A 20,762-nucleotide genomic window follows, 5' to 3' on the forward strand; every position below is an offset into this window, starting at 1 on the left:
GGCAGGAGTGAAAGGAACAGGGTGGTCATTATGGGAGACTTTAACTTCCTAAACATTGACTGGAAATGCTGTAACTCTCGTACGTCGGATGGATGAGTTTTCGTCCAATGCACGCAGGAGCGTTTCCCGACACGGTACGTCGAAGGGCCGACAAGAGGGGAGGCCACACTGGATCTGGTACTTGACAGTGAACCAGGCCAGGTGTTTGATTTAGTGGTCGATGAGCACTTTGGAGAGAGTGACCATAATTCGGTTACGTTTAGTTTAGCGATGGAGTGGGAGAGGAACATGCCACAGGGCAAGACTTACAGATGGGGGAAGGCAATTATAATTGGGCAAGGCTTAGGAGGCAAAGAATGGGGTAGGAAAATGGAGGGGATGGGGACAATCGAAATGGGGAGCTGGTTTAAGTAACAGATATTGCGTGTCCTTGATAGGTACGTCCCTGTCAGGCAGGGGTCAGTGATAAGGTAGGGGAACCGTGGTTTACGAAAGAAATTGTATCTCGTGATAAGCAGAAGAGCGAGGTTTATGTGATGCTGAGATGAGATGGATCAGTTGATGCGATGGAGAATTACAGATGAGCAAGAAAGGATTTAAAGAGAGAGTTAAGAAGAGCACGGAGGGGTCCTGAGCAGTCATTCGCAGGTAGAATAGAGGAGAACCGTAAAGTTTTCTCAAGGTATGTGAGGAATATAAGGATGACTGGGGTAGGAATAGGGCCAATCAAAGACAGAAGTGGGAAGTTGTGTGTGGACCGGGTAGAGATCGGAGAGGTGCTAAATGAATATTTCTCATCTGTTTTCACTGAGGAAGAGGAGAATATCATCGAGGAGACGACTGAGATACGTGCTATTAGACTTGAAAGGATTCAGGTTAGTAAGGAGGAGATGTTATCAATTCTAGAAGGTGTGAAGCGAGATAAATCCCCTGGGCCTGAGAGGATTTTTCCGAGAATTCTCTGGAAAGCTCGGGAGGAGGTGGCGGAGCCCTTGGCTTTGATCTTTGAGTCCTCATTGTCTGCAGGTTTAACACCAGAGGACTGGAGGATTGCAAATGTTGTGCCCTTGTTCAAGAAGGGCAGGAGAGATGAGCCAGGCAATTACAGCCAGTGAGCCTTACGTCTGTTGCAGGAAAAGTTTTGGAAAGGGTTATAAGAGATAGGGTTTATAATCATCTCGGAAGCAACAATTTGATTGGAGATAGTCAACATGGATTTGTCAAGGACAGGTCGTGTCTCACAAACCTCATGGAGATTTTGAGGAGGTGACCAAGCATGTGGATGAGAGAAGGCCAGTTGACGTAGTGTACATGGACTTGAGTAAAGCCTTTGATAAGGTTCCACATGGAAGGCTATTGGAGAAAATACGGAGCCATGTGATTGAGGGAGATTTAGCAGTTTGGATTAGAAACTGGCTTTCGGTAAAAAGGCAACCAGTGGTGTTTGATGGAAAATATTCAGCCTGGAGTCCGGTTACTCGTGGTCTGCCTCAAGGATCTGTTTTTGGCCCACTGCTGTTTGTCATTTTTATAAATGACTTGGACGCAGGCATAGGTGGATGGGTTAGTAAGTTTGCAAATGACACTAAAGTCAGTGGAGTGGTGGACAATGTGGAAGAATGTCGCATGTTGCAGGGAGACTTGGATAAAGTGCAAAATTGGGCGGAAAGGTGGCAAATGGAGTTCAATGTGAGGTGATTCGCTTTGGGAGGAATAATAGGAAGGTACAATACTGGGCCAATGGAAAGATTCTTGGTAGTGCGGATGTGCAGAGGGACCTTGGCGTCCATGTGCATAGATATCTGAAAGTTGCCACCCATGTTGATAGTGCTGTGAAGAAGGCATACGGTGTGTTAGACTTTATTGGTAGAGGGATTGAGTTCCAGAGCCGTGATGTCATGCTGCAACTGCACAAAACGCTCGTGCGACCTGTTCTGGTCGCTCCATTGCGGGACGAATTCGGAAGCATTGGAAAAGGAGCAGAGGAGATTTACCAGGATGTTGCCTGGTCTGGAGTGAAGGTCTTATGAGAGAAGGCTGAGCGACTCGAGTCTGTCCTCATTGGAGAGAAGAAGGCTAAGAGGGCCTTTAATAGAAACATACAAGACGATCAGAGAAAGATGAGTCAGGGTGGACGGTGAGAGTCTTTTTCCTAGGATGATGATGTTGGCTTGTACGAGGGGGCTCAGCTACAAATTGAGGGGTGATGGATTGAAGACAGATGTCAGAGGCAGGTTCTTTACCCAGAGAGTGGTAAGGGCATGGAATGCCCTGCCTGCCAATGCAGTTAACTCAGCCACATTCAGGGCATTTGAACAGCCCTTGGATAAGCATATAGATGATGATGGGATAGTGTGAGGGAACGGGCTTAGATTAGTTCACAGGTTGGCGCAACATGGAGGGCCGAAGGACCTGTTCTGCACTGTATTTTTCTATGTTCACAGATGACACTAAAATGAGTGAGAGAGTAAAGTCTGAAGAGGACAATGAAAATCTGCGGAAGGATGCAGAAAGTTTAAGTGAATGGACAAGGGTCTAGCAGATGGAGTCCAATGATGGTAGATGTGAGGGTATCCATTTTGGTAGCAATTATTGAAAAATGGAGTCTTGCTTAAATGGTGAAAAATTGTAGCATGCTGCTCCGCAGAGTGAGCTGGGCAGCCTTGTGTCTGAATCAGGTAGTTTGCAGATGCGGCTGGTAATTGAGACAGCAAATGGAATAGTGTCCTTCATTGCGAGAGTGATGCAGTTTAAAAATCGGGAGGGTATGCTACAGTTGTATAGGGTGCTGGTGAGGCTTGGTGTGGAGTAGTTTGTACAGTTTTAGTCTCCTCACTTGAGAAAGGATGTACTTGCACTGGAGGGGGTGCAAAGGAGGTTCACGAGGTTGATTCCAGAATTAAAAATGTTGCTGTACGGGGAGAGATTGAGTAGACTAGGATTGCAGTCACTGGAATTTAGAAGAATGAGGGGTGATCTAACAGAAACTTTTAAAATTATGAAACAAATGGATCGGAAATTGTTTCCACTGATGGGCGAAATTCCAACTCGGGGGCACAGCCTCAAAATAAGTGTGAACAGATATAAAACTGAGTTGAGGATGAGCTTCTTCATCCAAAGGGTTGTGAATCTGTGGAATTCTCTGCCCACTGAAACAGTTGAGGTTCCCTTGTTGAATGTTTTGAAAGCCAAAACAGATAGATCTTTGAACAGGAAAGGAATTGAGGGTTATGGTGAATGGGAGGGTAAGTGGAGCTGAGTCCGCAAAAAAGATCAGCGGAACGAGCTGGAAGAGACAGATGGCCTACTCCTGTTTTATTTCTTATGTCCGTACGTCCTTAGATTGCCATCCATGTCATTCCTCCTTCCCTGGAATAGGCCAGCTCTGAACTGAAGAGTCGGTCTTTAAATAACTCCCACATATCAAATGTTGACTTGTTCAATAAAAGCTCCTCCCAATTAATACTGCTCAGCTCCTACCTAACACTGATGTAATTTTCCCTCCCCCAATTTCGTCCCTTCCCACAAGGTCCTGATTATCCATGGCTGTCTTAAAATGTAAGGAGATGCGATCGCCCATTTAAGAAGCTCCTGGTTCACTGTTTTTCCCAAGTGGGAATCAGCTACAGGCTTTCTTGTTCCACGATGGGGGAGGAAATGGCCTAGTGGTATTATTGCTGGACTGTTAATTCAGAGACTGAGATAACATTCTGGGGACCTGTGTTCAAATTCCAGCACAGCAGATGGTGGAATTTGAATTCAATATAAAAGAAAATCATGAATTAAGAATATAATGATGACCATGAATTCATTGCCAAATGTCAGAAAAACTCAGCTGGTTCACTGATGTGCTTTAGGGAAGGAAACTGCCACCCTTACATGATCTGGCCTATATGTGACTGCAGACCCACAGCAATATGATTGACTTTGAACTGTCCCCTAGGCAATTAGGGATGGACAATAAAGACTGCGTAGCTAGGGATGTCCTCCTCCCATTAACAAATAAATAACATTGGATTCTACATCTTCCGATCCAAGATCGTTTCTTGCTCTCATACTAATTTCTTCGCTTACAGTCACTTTCCCTCCTGCCTGTCTTTTTGGAATGTCGTAAAGCCCTGCGCACTTAGCTCCAGTGTTGATCTCCTTGTAACCATGTCTTTGTAATAGGTATAAAATCATGCCCGTCAACCTAGAAATGTGCTATTTATTTGTTGATTTTGTTCTGAATACAATGAGCACGCAAGCAAAGAGCCATGAATTTAGCTTTATCACTTGATTTCACCTCTTGACACTATTTACAGCTGTTTTCTGTTTGTACATGCTGCCTTTTCCAGTACCACGCTGAGTATTGTTATCCCGATAGTTCTTTCGTCTCAGTCCGTGTGTATTCCTGGGCGAATGTGCTCGTGTGGTCTCAGGAGTTGGGGAGGTCACGGCTCTGGGACAGCCGTTTCATCGCCCTATGCTGCAGGTAAGAAGAAAAGAAAATCTCTTGCTCTGAGCTCTGCAAACCTGGGCAATGTCAAAAGGGAAACAAGGTCAAAAGAATTTCAACAAGAATCTCAAAATTAACTGCTGAATTCATATCAACATTACGGGGATCGCCCAACTTAGTGGCCACAACATCCCACTTTATATTCTTCACAAACAATCCAAAGGCTGAAGAATCCGTATCCCTCTTAACTTTTATGGTTTTTGAGCAAATTTCTTGTTTCTAACTTGTGCATATTTGTGGTGCCTTATGACTTCTTGCATTTAGCAGTTGATAAACTCACTCTCTCACGAGTTCAGGAGAAGCTAGTTTTATAGAATCCCCAGTGTGGAAACAGGCCACTCAGTTCAACAAGCCCACAGCAAGCCTCCAAAGAGCATCCCACCTCGACCCATCCCCATTCCCCTACTCTATCCCTGTCAGCCTGCATTTCCCATGGCTAATGTACCTAACCTCGACATCCGTGGGCACTGTGGGTAATTCAGCATTGCCAATCCACCCAACCTGCACATCTCTGGACTGTGGGAGGAAACCAGAGTACCCAGCAGAAACCCACACAGACAAAGGGAGAATGTGCAAACTCCACACAGACAGTCATCCGAGGCTGGAATGGAACTCGGGTCCCTGGTGCTGTGAGGTAGCGTCACTAACTACTGAGTCACCGTGTCACCCTGAGTTATCTTGACTCCTTCTGAAACATAGGAAGGTATCCACAAGACAAAGATCGTTTTTAATCAGCTTAATTCGTACCAACTGAGGTGGATCTAGTTGTGTGTGTGAAGAAGGGGAGTCTTTCACGAGGGAACTTAACAATTTGGGAGACTCAGTCACCGAGGGAGCCTGACCCGAAGACTGGTCAAAACAATAATGATTCGATATGAATTAGTTAGAATGCAGCTGTTAACAGTAATCCTCCATCCCTATGTGGGAGCGAGATTTAACATTCAAAATCAAAACTGAAACTCTTGAACAAGGTAGTTCAAAACAGCCAGTTCTCTGATTGAGGTTGTGAACTTGCTCGCCGAGCTGGCTTCTTCTCATTCAGACGTTTCGTCACCATGATCGGTGACATCATCAGTACAGCCTCCAATGAAACGATGTTATTCTACTCTGTCTGGAATTGACACTGTCCAGTCTGTTACCATGAGTACTGTCATTTCCGGTTTTGATCTGTATGGGTTTGTGTGTGGGGGTCCAATTGGATCTGTTTGTTGGTTGCATTATGGGTGGAGAATCACGCCTCTCAGAGGACACTGCGACAAGGTAACCGTAGTAGCCCAAGCCAAGCATAGACACGCACAGGAATTCCGAGAGGCATGGCTCTGCACCCATTCTCCAGCCTCACATTCTTGGCCTCTTCAGTCTGAATATGATCACTCAACCATATCCTTGATGACAAACAATAGAGTCTTACTTCCCAAAATCTACAAACAGGACTGTCCAGACAGATCCATTTGTTCTAATGATATCATCTTCTGCTGGAGGGATTCCGAAATGTCTGCATTCTTCCTCAACTGAGCATTCCTTGCATTCGTGGTTGACAGAGCTGTCAGCCATGTCCATTGTGCTGCAGGGTTCCCAAGCGGAATATGAGTTGCTGTTCCTGCAACTTTGGGGTGGCATCATTTGTGGCACTGCAGGAGGCCCATGTTCAGTTTGGTTATGACTTTTGAGGAACGGATGGTCCCTTTGAGATTGAAATTGGAGAAAGATTTCAGGATTTTTTCATGTTCTTGTCTTTCTGTTATGCCCCTAGGTAAAAAGCAATGAAAGTGCCGTTAATTTTTTGCATGGCGAGCTGCTGCATACTAACCGGTCTCACACCATTACCAACACCTTGCCCTTGTGAAGGCAGATATGGATAAGGTTCTCAAAGCTGATAGAAGATTGAAACCACTCTAATCCTGTGACGATGGTAAGTTTCCCTTCTTTAAAAAAAAATGCTTGCAGCTGAGTGAGCATAATATAGAGCACAGTGGCTCTGGTTAACACCACTGTCTCAATTCCACCCTTTGGTGACTTTCTGTGTGGAGTTTGCACATTCTCCATGTGCCTGCATGGGTTTTCTCCGGGTGCTCAAGTTTGCTCCCACAGTCAAAAGATGTGCAAGGTTGGTGGATTGGCCGTGCTAAATTTCCCAAGGTGTTCAGTGATGTGTAGGTTAGGTGAGTTATAGGTGGATGGGTCTGGGTGGGATGCTGTGAGGGGCAGCGTGGACGTGTTGGGCTGACGGACCTGTTTCCACACTGTCAGGGTTCTCTGATTCATGATTCTATGATTTTACTGAGTGCAAAGGTACAATATTGACTCGTCATATTTGTCTCACCTCTTTACACATTGACAAGAAAGCTTTAATGTCAGTTGCTATGCATTTGCAACTTGTCTGCTGTCTCTCACAAGGCTGACTATATCTCCTTCTCTAATGCGCATCTCCTGTCCACTGACACTGAGAGGTGACACTTGCTTTTCATTTAGTACAATCAATAAAACAATAGCCTCCATATTACATCCAGCGGCTTCTCTTAACACTCACACATTGTTCTTTATTTCCTCCAGGTATTGACCACTCATGATTTCTCATTCCTCATCTCTTCTCTCGCTCTCTCTCTCGCTCTCGCTCTTGCGGTCTTTATCTCAGAGGTTCACAGTCACACTATGTTGCACATGCATATTCTGTCCCTCATGCACAAACACACTACACACACACAAAAAAAAGTCAGGAACACAGTCTCTCACGAACACACTCTGTCACATTCTCACTCATTCATACTCCATACTATCACACAGTCGTACACGGTCTTGCACACATTCTGTGGCACACTTGCATGCACTGTCGCAGGATCTTTTGCCAATGCTCTTACTCTCAAGTACACACACACGACCACAAATCTCTCCCTCACACACTTAGGTTTGCAAATTCACTTGCTGTCAAGCTCACTCACACTTACAGACACACTCACTCCCTCATGCATGCTGTAACACTCCCTTCTTGTGCTAACTCCCTTTCACACACTCTCAAGCACAGTCACTGGCACACACATTCTGTCGTGCGCACACACACACTTTCATGCACTGTCTTTGCACTCTTGAGCACAATCATATGCTCACCTCTCTCTTGCACACAGTCAATTTGATTTGAGTCAGAGATAATGGGAACTGCAGATGCTGGAGAATCCAAGATAATAAAATGTGAGGCTGGATGAACACAGCAGGCCAAGCAGCATCTCTGATGAAGGGTCTTGGCCCGAAACGTCAGCTTTTGTGCTCCTGAGATGCTGCTTGGCCTGCTGTGTTCATCCAGCCTCACATTTTATTATCTTGATTTGAGTCGTCATTGTCACATGTGCCCAGGTACAGTGAAAAGTTTTCTTCTGCATGCAGTATAGACAGGTGATATCAAACAAGGCGCATTCGTGAAACGGAACATAGTGACAGCTACAGAGAAGATGCACAGAGAGCAAGATCAAAATTAGATTTAAGCTTTTCAGTGTCCTATTCAGGTGTCCAATAACAGCGGTGAAGAAGCTGTTGTTGAATCTTTTCACGCATGTATACAAACTTTTTTTACATCTTCCCTTCAGAAGAAGGGAGAAGAGAGTGTAATTGGCGGGTGAGAAGGGCCTTTGATTATGTCAGTTTCTTTCCCGAGGCAGCGGGAAGTAGAGGTGGAATCAACGAATGGAAGGCTGGTTTGCATGATGGACGATGCTGTGTTCATGACTCTGTAGTTTCTTGTGGTCTGAGGAAGAGCTGTTGCCAAACCATGCTGTGACATGCATCCAGATAGGATGCTTTCTCTGGTACATGAATGAAAGTTGACCTTGCGGACACTCCAAATTACCTTAGCCTGCTGGGGAAATAGAGACATTTGGTGTGCTTTTTTGCCGATTGCGACGATCTGGGTGGACCAGGAGAGATTGTTGGTGATCGACACTCTCAACTATCTCCACCTCAGCAACATCTCTCTCACTGTCTGATGCAGGCGCTCACACACTCACATTGTGTCACCTATTCTGTCTGTCTGTCTCTCCCTCTCTCCCTCATCGCCCATCTCTCTCTCACTCGCGCTCTCTCTCTCTCTCTCTCTCGCGCGCGCTCTCTCTCTCTGTCTCTGTCTCCCTCCCCCACCCCCCCAACCTCTCTGGCTTTGTCTCTCTCTCTCTCTTTTTCTCACATACCAACTCATTGCTCAGTATTCCATGGTATCTGAATTGTTGGAAGAATTAACTTAGACTGAGCGTGGATTTTCTCCCAAATTAGTTATGACAAAGCAGAGCCAATTCTGCCTGGAAGAAGAAAGGCAGGAGCCATAATAATTAGGGATTGTTTTGCTCGAGGAACCGTGCTGTGATATGCATCCAGATAGGATGCTTTCTGTGGTACATGAGTGAAAGTTGCCCTTGTGGGCACACGGAATTGCCTTAGCCTCCTGGGAAGTAGAGACAACGGTGTGCTTTTTTGCTCATTGCGATGATGTGGATGGACCAGTGAACTAATCTAAGCCCATCCCCCTACACGATCCCATTATCATCCATATGCTTATCCAAGGACTATTGAAATGCCCCTAATGTGGCTGAGCTAACTGCTTTGGCAGGCAGGGGGTTCCACATCCTTACCACTCTCTGAGTAAAGAACCTGCCTCTGATATCTATCTCAAATCTATTATCCCTCACTGTTGCTCATACAAGCTGACGTCATCATCCTCGGAAAAAGACCCACACTGTCCACCCTGTCTCATCCACTGATCATCTTGTATGTCTCTATTAAATCCCCTCTGAACCACCTTCTCTCCAATGAGTACACACCCAAGTCCCTCAGCCTTTCTTCAGAAGACCTTCGCTCCGGACCAGGCAACATTTCCTCTGCACCTTTTCCAATGCTTCCACATCCTTCCTGTAATGGGGCGACCAGAACTGTACGCAATATTCCAAATGAGACCGCACCAGCTGTTTGGACAGTTGCTCTGGATCTCAATCCCACGCCAATAAAACCTAAAACACCGTAAGCCTTCTTCACAGCACTATCAACCTGGATGGCAATTTTCAGGGATCGACATCGATGGACACCCTCTGCACAGCAACACTGCCAAGAATCTTTCCATTGACCCAATATTCTGCCTTCCTATTATTCATCCCAAAGTGAATCACCTCACATTTATCCGCATTGAAGTCCATCTGCCAGCTTTCCGCCCAATTCTGCAGTTCATCCAAGTCTACCTGTCACCTGCAACATTCTTCCACATTGTCCACCACTCCACCGACTTGAGTGTCATCTGCAAACTTACTAACCGATCTACCAATGCCTCCGTCCAAGTCATTTATAAAAATGACAAACAGCAGTGGTCCCAAAACAGATCCTTGAGACAAACCAGTCGTAACCAGACTCCAGGCTGAATATTTTCTATCAACCACCACTGGTTGCCTCCTTCGCCAAAGCCAGTTTCTAATCCAACCTGCTAAATCTCCCTCAATCCCATGTCTCCATGTTTTCTCCAATAGCCTACCATGTGGAACCTTATCGAAGGCTTTACTGAAGTCCATGTCCACCACGTCAACTGCCCGACCCTCATCCACGTGCTTGGTCACCTTCCAAAATTACTCAATGAGGCTTGTGAGACACGACCTGCCCTTGACAAATCCATGTTGACTATCTCCCATCAAATTGGTGCTTGCTCGATGATTATAAATCCTCTCTCTTATAATCCTTTCCAAAACATTTCCTACAACAGACGGAAGGCTCACTGGGTTTATAATTACCTGGGTCATCTCTACTGCCCTCTTTGAACAAGGGCACAACATTTGCAACCCTGCAGCCTTCTGGTACTAAACCTGTAGACAATGAGGACTCAAAGATCAAGGCCAAAGGCTCCGCCACCACCTCCGTAGCCTCCCAGAGAATCTGAAAGTTTCGAAGGATGATGCGTTGTATCCGGAGGTTGGTGGGGTGGTACGTCAGGACGAGGGAGACTTTGTTTTGGTTGTTGTTGCGGGGTGGGGTGAGAGGGATTTGTTGCAGGAAATGCTGGAGACACGGTCGAGGGCGTTATCAACCACAGAGCGGGGCAAGTTGTGGTCCTTGAAAAATGAGGACATCTGAGATATACGGGAATAGAATACCTCATCCTGGGAGTGCAGATGCAGAGGCAAAGGAATGGGGAATAGGGGATGAATTGTTGCAGGAATATGGTGGGAGGAGGTGTAATCTTGGTAGCTGTGGGAATTGGTGGAGTTGAAATAGATATTTGTTTCTCAGTGGTTGGAAATAGAGTGGTCCAGGTAGGAGAGAGAGGTATCAGAGATTGTCCAGGTTAACTTCAAGTTCGGGAGGAAGGTGTTGGTGAAGTGGATGAACTGTTCGAGCCCCTTGTGGGAACACGAGGCGGTGCCGATACAGTCATCAATGTAACGGAGGAAGAGGTGGGGTTGAGGGCCAGTGTAGGTACGGAAGAGGGAGCGTTCCATGTAACCTACAAAGAGGCAGGCATAGCTTGGGCCCATTTGGCTACCCTGGCCACCCTCTTTGTCTGTAGGAAGTGGGAGGAATTGAAAGAGAAACTGTTGAGGGTTGTTCAAGGACCGGAACTTACCCCTCTTCAGTGGTCAAAAACACCCTCGACCGTGTCACCCGCGTTTCCCACAACTCATCCCTCTCACCCGCACCCCATAATAACTACCAAAACAGTGTCCTCGTCGCCCTCACGTACCACCCCACCAACATCTGGATTCAATGCGTCGTCCTCCGACCCTTCTGCCATCCGCAATCCGACCCCACCACCAAAGACGTTTTTCCCACCACCCTTAGGTGACCCCCTTATCCGCTCCACACTCCCCTCTAGCACTCCCGACACCCAGCACTTTTCCCTGCATATCCATAAATGTTGTCATCAAAACGTTTAAAATTCACTGGTCCCGATACCTCCCCCCCCATCCCAGGCCCCAGGAAGAATTTCCTCAGCAAACAGATGTTTACCTGCACATCTGCTAATGTGGTAGACTGTATCCACTGTTGCCATTGTGGCCCCCTCTACATCGGGGAAACCAAACAGGTTTGGGGACCGCTTCGCCTGTGCTCAGTTTGCACTAAAGAACTGCACCTCCCAGTCGTGAACTGTTTCGACTCTCCCTACCAATCCTCAGGTAACATGTCCATCCTGGGCCTCCTGCAGTGCCACAACGATGCCACCTGAAGGTTGCAGGAGCAGCACCTCATATTGCGCTTGGGAACCCTGCACTCCATGGTATCATTGTGGACTTCACAAGCTTCAAAATCACCCCTCCCCTTCCCGCATCCCAAAACCAGCCCACCTATCCCATCCTGCCACCTCAAACCCCACCCCCATTTCCTGCCTCCTAACCTCTTCCCGCCCCGGAGACCTGTTCGTCCTCCCCGGACTGACCTCTCCCCTCCCTACCTCCCCACCTACATTCACCTCTGCTGGCTCCATCCCCACCTCTTTAACTTGTCTGTCTCCTCTCCACCTATCTTCTCCTCTATCCATCTTTGATCCGCCTCCCCCTCTCTCACTATTTATTTCAGAACTCTCTCCCCCTCCCCCTTTTCTGATGAAAGGTCTCGGCCCAACATGTCAGCTTTTGTGCTCCTCAGATGCTGCTTGGCCTGCTGTGTTCATCCAGCTGCACACTTGGTTATCTCGACATCTCTTAACAACCTCATTAAGTGAGTTCTAGAGCGAACTATGCAGGGTAGACTTTGGGTTTATCATTCTAACTTGCCAGTCCTGAAAGATGAAAGTTGGTTTGTGTTGGATGTTTGTCTCATAGCTACGAAAGATACACTGAAAGGATTTTTCAAATCTTTTGTTGAGAATTGTACCCATTTAGTCAGTAATCCTTTTCCTTTTTTAAAGCTTCCTTGGTAGTGACAAATTTCAAATATCTGCGGAATTTTATTTGGCTTTGTATTGGTTCTCTGTGATTCTCTGTTCATGGCTCCACGACCTGCTAGCTAATTACAGAATTTATCATTGATGTGCTTCAGTCTTATATATCCCAATTTCAGGAGAAAGTCCAGAGAGACCTTTTAAAGGAAAGGGGTTTAGAAAGAAAATCTATCGATCAAAATCATGAACAGTTGATAAATTATTTGCACTTCATATTTCCAGAACCTACCCCGGAAGAGAGAGCCCAGAGAATTGCCAAAGCTGTCCGCAAACAGTCAACAGAAGTGAAGGAAAATTGGGAGCAATTGAAAACCCGTGCGAGCAACTGGCAGAAACAGGTGGAAAAGGCGTTGGAGAAACTTCAAGAACTGCAGAAAGCGCTGGATGATCTTGAGGCTCATGTGATAACAGCTGAGGGGGTCCACACTGATTGGCAACCTGTGGGTGACCTGCTTATTGACTCATTGCAGGATCACATTGATAAAACCACAGTAAGTGCAATTACATTACACTTCACTTATGAACAGATGTAACCAGAATGTTGTATCGAGACGATCAGTAATATGAGTATTCAGTAATATTGATTGAATGGTTGTTAACTGAATTTGCAAATTAAAAGTTAGTTGAGCATGCCTTCTGATGATATCACAACATGAATATCAGTATAATTGAGGATTCTAATAGTCAGTGACATCAGCTGAGTTATCTGCTTGTTGCCATGTTATCAGGGTGAAAGGTAAAGTCTTAGCACGCCATTTGGCGACTCCTTAGAGAGAGACAACTGGTTATGATTTAACCTGAAGATCACCACGCCTCAGTCAAGGAGAGCGGTTGAGGCGAAGACCCTTTGTGGTCAGCTCACTGGTATGGCAATTGAGCCCTCTCTGCAGGGCATCACTCTGCATCACAAACCAACTGAATTTGAATAGAGTTTAGGATTGGAGAGCAATCCATGCAATTATTTTTTTTTATGAATGTTTCTCACTGGGACTCTCTCACCGGCAAACTTTTTAAAAGCCAGCTCAGCCATACAGGCGAGATCAGTTCCTGATCTCAGCTGAATTTTTTGACCTGGGGTGGGTCAGCGTTAGGAGTTCAGTGATTGGAATGAATTCTCATGAAGTTAGCGAGAGGGATACTACACGTGAATAGATCGATGTTTTGAGAAGAGGATGAGATATGAGCAAAAGTTGAATTGATGTGGAAGACCAGCCACAATCATCATCGACGGTGGAGCAGGCTTGAGCGGCCATGCAACATTGTGCTGCCGCTATTTGACTTGTTCTGTGGAAAGGAAGGAAAATGGTCCAAGTGTCAAAAATGATGAAGACCACATCATTCTACAACCTCAAAATTTGATTGTGTTCAGCATATTATCACTCCTGGTACCCCTAAATCCTGGTCTATCATCTCAGCAGCTCGACTCTGCCCATAAGCTGGTTAGATGTGACATTTTTGAGGGATCTTCCCAAGTCTGAAAATCATTTTTGTTTTTGTAGAATCAGAGTTGGCCAGTGTGGAAGGAGGTCGTTTGGCATATCGTAGCTCTTTGAAGTAACTCCCCAATTCGTCCCCCTCTGCTTGGCAATGACTTGAACCACTTATAAAATCTCTTTAATGGAGGGAAACTTTGAAGGCGTCTGAAAGAAGTATTCACAATCCCAGAATACAACTGAGCCTTATTAAGTTGTTAGTTCTGACGGTCAAGAGCTTGATGAAAGAGGATTGTTTTAAAAAGTGCCTTAAAAGAGAAAACGTACAGAGGCTAAGAGGTGTAGGAAGTTAGCGAGTTTTGAGAAGATTTGTTGCTCGGGTTGAGGTTCGGGATGTGAGTTTGCTCGCTGAAGGTGTAGGAAGTCTCTTCTTGGGTTTGAAGCCGACACAATTAAATGTTTGGCAACTAGTAGTGGGCCCTTTAAAATCAAGAGTGGGCAAGAGGACATAATTAGACGAGTGCAGATATCCTGAAGTATAGTTGGACTGGTGGAGATTACGAAAATAGCGATAGGCGTAGCCAAGGAACGATTTGTAAACAAAAATGAGAATTTAATAAAATTACTGTTAATAGTATCAGTCAGGTAGAAAGTACAGAGAAGAGGATTTGGTTCAAGGTGAGACTCGGGCAGTGGAGTTTTAGACGACGTCAAGTTTTCAATGGGCAAATGTGGGACTCCAACAGGGAATGCATTGGAATTGTCAGGTCCAGAAGTGAAGTAGTTCCAGATGAAGGTTTCACTGCTAATGAGCCAAGACAAGAGACAGGTAGGCAGGATTGAAAAGATGTCAAGAGACAGCTTGAGGGATTGCATGAATGTGTTGTTGGACGTTCATCATGGGATAAACAAGATGCCAAGGTTGTGCTGAGACAAGCGTAATATTACATTGTTGCCAAGGCGGAGTAATGCAATCAGTAGGTAGTGAATAGAGATTGGTGTGGGGACCACAAAGTGGTCTTCCCAGTTTTAAATTGTTATCTCTACATAGTTGCGCAACTTAATGTTCTGTTCAAAAGGCATTACTGACAAGGAAACAGAAGTTAGCCATTTGTTTACTTGTCAATATATCTTGATTTTTCCACCATGTTCTCCAGTTAATAACACAAGATGTGCACTGTACGAACTGAACTGTTCAAACCTTAAAAGGAGATGTTAAAATTGTGGAATATAAAGTTAAATATATTTCTTTGAAAATTTGAATAAATTACATGAAGGTTTGACCAAGACTGCAAGGAATTAGATGGAACATGAGATGAATAAAACAAGCAGTAGTAAGGTGGTATTAGCTGGATGTTCCTGAAGAAAGAGAACGCAGCCAACCTTTCTTCCATCAGGGGGATTAATTGTGTGGTGTCAGACACAGTCGATTCAATCATTCCTTCTGTCTTTACTGTCTGACTGGACTGTGGTTGTAATATTTCCTTTTTTAAACGCTCAAGGTTAGACATACTTCACTTGACATTCTCATTTTATAAATTTTAAGAAGTTGACTTATTGTCAAGTCACGGTAGGATTGAAGACACATTCTGTAAGTGTTTGAAGTCAGAAGTCACATGACACCAGCTTATAGTCCAACAGGTTCATTTGAAATCACACAAGCTTTTGGAGTGCAGCCCCTTCATCAGGTGCAGTTTGTGAGGTGACCACAGAGAGACACAGCTGTTCTGTTTTGATGATGAAGCAGATGCAAGTCCAAGTGCTGGAACTGGCCTCTTGAACTTACCAACTGTTCAACGTGTATGAAATGATTTCTGTGTGCATCTACTAAAAGCAGTTTTATGCAAGGAAAAGGTACCAAAGAAGATTTGGTGTATTGTGCTTGATGCTATTATACGCCAACCTGTGAAAACAGAACTCTACGACTGAGTGTTGAGTTCTGAGAGGGGGCTGTCTTGTTTGAATTTACATTGCTAAGCTGAGGCCTATTTTCCCAACAGCAAAATTGGTAATCCAGCAAGAAATGGAAATTTCTCACATTTGTTGGCTGTAAGTGTCTGTTTAAAGTTTCCTTATATACAGGTGCTTAACCTGCTTTTACAGTTGGAACATTTGTTGTGCCAATGAAAATTTTTTGAATGGTTTCACCTCCAGTTTTCCTGTTTATACATATTTGGTATTTTTTCAGGGTAAGGACTATCTGCAAAATCTGAGATTGGGTTTTGAAAGACAGCAGCCTTTGTTTTGGAGAGATAATGGGAACTGCAGATGCTGGAGAACGCGAGATAACACCGTGTGGAACTGGATGAAGACAGCAGGCCAAGCAGCATCTCAGGAGCACAAAAGCTGACGTTTCGGGCCGAGAACCTTCTTCAGAAAATGGGGAAGGGGTGCGGGTTCTGGAATAAATAGGGAGAGAGGGGGAGGCGGATGGAAGATGGATGGAGGAGAAGATAGGTGGAGAGGAGAGTATGGGTAGGGAGGCAGGGAGGGGATAGGTCAGTCTGGGGAGGCCGGACAGGTCAAGGGAGCGGGATGAGGGGAAATAGGGGTGCGGCATGAGGTGGGAGGGGGGATGGGTGAGAGGAAGAATAGGTTAGGGAGGCAGGGACGAGCTGGGCTGGTTTTGGGATGCAGTGGGAGGACAGGAGATTTGGAAGCTTGTGAAATCCACACTGATACCATTGGGCTGCAGGGTTCCCAAGCAGAATATGAGTTGCTGTTCCTGCAACCTTCGGGTGGCGTCATTATGGCACTGCAGGAGGTCCAGGTTGGACATGTCCTCTCAGGAATGGGAGGGGGAGTTGAAATGGTTCGTGACTGGGAGGTGCAGTTGTTTATTGCAAACTGAGCGTAGGTGTTCTGAAAAGTGGTCCCCAAGCCTCTGCATCGTTTCCCCAATGTGGAGGAAGCCACAACGGGGACAGCGGATGTTTTGGATATTTCTTAAGCATTGATTTTCATTCAGAGTTGGTTGGATTTTGCTGAAGCAATAGACATAACTCACTATGACATAGACAATGTCAGAGTTAATGTTTCGCGTCCTGTGACCCTTCCTCAGATCTCACTCTTCACTGATGCTGCCAGACCTGCTGAGCTTTTCCAGCAACTTCTGCTTTTGTTGCTGATTTACAGTGCCCACAGTTAGAACATAGAACATAGAACAGTACAGCACAGAAAAGGCCCATCAGCCCACAATGTTGTGCCGACCATTGATCCTCATGTATGCACCCTCAAATTTCTGTGACCATTTACATGTCCAGCAGTCTCTTAAATGACCCCAATGACCTTGCTTCCACAACTGCTGCTGGCAACGCATTCCATGCTCTCACAACTCTCTGCGTAAAGAACCTGCCTCTGACATCCCCTCTCTACTTTCCACCAACCAGCTTAAAACTATGACCCCTCGTGCTAGCCATTTCTGCCCTGGGAAATAGTCTCTGGCTATCAACTCTATCTATGCCTCTCATTATCTTGTATATCTCAATTAGGTCCCCTCTCCTCCTCCTTTTCTCCAATGAAAAGAGACCGAGCTCAGTCAACCTCTCTTCATAAGATAAGCCCTCCAGTCCAGGCAGCATCCTGGTAAACCACCTCTGAACCCTCTCCAAAGCATCCACATCTTTCCTATAATAGGGCGCCCAGAACTGGACGCAGTATTCCAAGTGCGGTCTAACCAAAGTTTTATATAGCTGCAACAAGATCTCACGACTCTTCAACTCAATCCCCCTGTTAGTGAAAGCCAAAACACCATATGCTTTCTTAACAACCCTGTCCACTTGGGGGGCCATTTTAAGGGATCTATGTATCTGCACACCAAGATCCCTCTGTTCCCCCACGCTGCCAAGAATCCTATCCTTAATCCTGTACTCAGCTTTCAAATTCGACCTTCCAAAATGCATCACCTCGCATTTATCAAGGTTGAACTCCATCTGCCACCTCTCAGCCCATCTCTGCATCCTGTCAATGTCCCGCTGCAGCCTACAGCAGCCCTCTACACTGTCAACGACACCTCCGACCTTTGTGTCGTCTGCAAACTTGCTGACCCATCCTTCAATTCCCTCGTCCAAGTCATTAATAAAAATTACAAACAGTAGAGGCCCAAGGACAGAGCCCTGTGGAACTCCACTCACCACTGACTTCCAGGCAGAATCTTTTCCTTCTACTACCACTCGCTGTCTTCTGTTGGCCAGCCAATTCTGTATCCAAGCAGCTAAGTTCCCCTGTATCCCATTCCTCCTGACCTTCTGAATGAGCCTTCCATGGGGAACCTTATCAAATGCCTTACTGAAGTCCATATACACCACATCCACAGCTCGACCCTCATCAACTTTTCTAGTCACATCCTCAAAACCTCGATAAGGTTTGTAAGGCATGACCTACCCCTCACAAAGCCGTGTTGACTGTATTTGATCAAGCCATGCTCTTCCAGATGGTCATAAATCTTATCCCTCAGAATCCTTTCTAACAACTTGCAGACGACAGACGTGAGACTTACCGGTCTATAATTGCCGGGGATTTCCCTATTTCCTTTCTTGAAGAGACGAATTACATTTGCCTCTCTCCAGTCCTCAGGTACGACTCCAGTGGAGAGCGAGGATGCAAAGATCTTCGCAAGTGGCGAAGCTATTGCATTTCTCGCTTCCCAAAGCAGCCGAGGACAAATCTGATCCGGGCCTGGCGACTTGTCAATCTTAATGTTTGACAAAATTTTCAGCACATCAGCTTCGTCTATCTCTATCCATTCCAGCATGCACACCTGCTCTTCAAAGGTTTCATTCACTACAAAGTTGGTTTCTTTCGTAAAGACAGAAGCAAAAAACTCATTTAGGGCTTCCCCTACCTCCTCAGGCTCCACACACAAGTTCCCTATGCCATCCCTGATCGGCCCTATGACGCGGGCAAAACTCTATCTCTGCAGGAAGCATGATGCTGTGTTCTCAAACTTCCCTGCCTTTTTGTCATATAATATTGTCTTTTTAGGACAGAAGTGGCTTTTTTTTGTTTGCTTTGACTTGTGCACATACTTTCTATGCATGTTAAAATTCTACACATTTTCAGTTCACTGCAGTGCTGCATAATGAAGACTTGGAACAATTTTTTTTTTATAAAGTAGAAAATCAGTGTGGTTTGTTTTCCAAAATGTGATGTGTAAGTGCAACACTTAACAGTGTGTTCATCAAACTATTGTTTCCTTTGATCTTTGTGTTGCAGAAATTTCTAGAATCATTTCATCTCTATTTTTCTTGATATATTTCGCAGCTTTCCTGGAGCAAGTCTGGTTTCCTTCGGATGAGACGACTTTCAGACATACTCCCTTTATTATGAGATTTAATTGCGGTAAAATGAGGAGGATTTTTATTCACTGAGACACACATGACTATATGTTTAAAGCATTGGAAAATGCGTTCTGTTCGGACTGTCATGTTATCTGGTGTTTGTACCAGGCTTTCCGATTAAATGCAAGTGATTAAGGATGCTAATGATGCCACATTTTATTACAAGAGGAAATGAACATACAAGTCAGGATTTTATGCCACATTTATACATAGCATATACCATGCAGCATGGATGCAGTGACTGAGTGAAATGGGATGCAGTGACTGAGTGAAATGGGATGCAGTGACTGAGTGAAATGGGATGCAGTGACTGAGTGAAATAGGGATGCAGTGTCGGAGGGAAATAGGGATGCAGTGACTGAGACAAATGGGATGCACTGACAGATGGAAATGGGATACAGTGCCTCAGTGAAATGCTCACAACGAATTGCCCCCTCCAGTCCTGACCCGCTCTCAGCAACTTGCCCCCTCCGTCCTGCCCCGCTCACAGCGACTTTCCCCATCCGTCCTGACCCGCTGACAGCGAATTGTCCCCTCCGTTCTGACCCACTCGCAGCGACCTGCCCCTACAGTCGTGACCCGCTCACACCGACTAGCGCCTGCAGTCCTGACCCGCTCACACCGACTAGCGCCTACAGTCCTGACCCGCTCACAGTGATTCGCCCCTGCAGTCCTGACCTGCTCACAGCGACTTCTCTCTGCAGACCTGACCCACTCACAGCGAATTACCCCTGCAGTCCTGACCCGCTCATTGCGACTTGCCCCTGCAGTCCTGACCCCCTCTCAGCGACTCGCCCCTTCAGTCCTGTCCCAATCACAAGGACTTGCCCTCTCCATCCTTACCCGCTCACAGCGACTTGCCCCCTCAGTCCTCAGCCCCTCACAGCGACTTGCCACCTCAGTCTTGACCCACTCACAGCGACCTCCCCCCTCTGTCCTGACCCCCTCACAGCAACCTGCCCCCTCCGTGCTGACCCCCTCACAGCAACCTGCCCCCTCCGTGCTGACCCGCTCACAGTGACTTGCCCCTGCAGTCCTGGCCCCGACACAGTGACCTGCCCCCTCACTCCTGACCCGCTCAACATTGAGGAAACCAAGCAGAGGCTTGGGGACCGCTTTGCAGAACACCTCCACTCGGTTCGCAACAAACAACTGCACCTCCCAGTCGCGAACCATTTTAACTCCCCCTCCCATTCCTTGGACGACATGTCCATCATGGGCCTCCTGCAGTGCCACAATAATGCCACCCGAAGGTTGCAAGAACAGCAACTCATAATCCGCTTTGGAACCCTGCAACCCAATGGTATCAATGTGGACTTCACAAGCTTCAAAAACTCCCCCTCCCCAACTGCATCCCAAAACCAGCCCAGTTCTTCCCCTCCCGCGACTGCATCACAAAACCAGCCCAGCCGTTCCCTTCCCCCGACACCAGCCCAGCCGTTCCCTTCCCCCGACTGCTTCCCAAAACCAGCCCAGCCTGTCTCCGCCTCCTTAACCTGTTGTTCCTCTCACCCATCCCTTCCTCCCACCTCAAGCCACACCTCCATTTCCTACCTACCACCTCATCCTGCCTCCTTGACCTGTCCATCTTCCCT

General features: G+C 46.2%; 1 protein-coding gene across 3 annotated transcripts in view; it reads left to right on the forward strand.

The window, feature by feature from the left end:
* LOC132208000 (utrophin-like) overlaps nucleotides 1–20,762 on the forward strand; it is a 173,467-nt gene that overhangs the window by 12,428 nt on the left and 140,277 nt on the right. The window contains exons 1-4 of one of the 3 annotated variants that reach the window (XR_009444110.1): nucleotides 1,583–4,474; nucleotides 6,252–6,410; nucleotides 12,618–12,886; nucleotides 16,017–16,206. The gene's annotated coding sequence lies outside the window, so the exon portion shown is untranslated. Of the gene's footprint in view, nucleotides 1–1,236; nucleotides 4,475–6,251; nucleotides 6,411–12,617; nucleotides 12,887–16,016; nucleotides 16,207–20,762 lie in introns of those variants that run through there. The other 2 variants (XM_059643768.1, XM_059643767.1) reach the window with 2 other exon arrangements.

Source organism: Stegostoma tigrinum, unplaced genomic scaffold, assembly GCF_030684315.1.
Source record: "Stegostoma tigrinum isolate sSteTig4 unplaced genomic scaffold, sSteTig4.hap1 scaffold_243, whole genome shotgun sequence".
Classification (NCBI taxonomy): domain Eukaryota; kingdom Metazoa; phylum Chordata; class Chondrichthyes; order Orectolobiformes; family Stegostomatidae; genus Stegostoma; species Stegostoma tigrinum.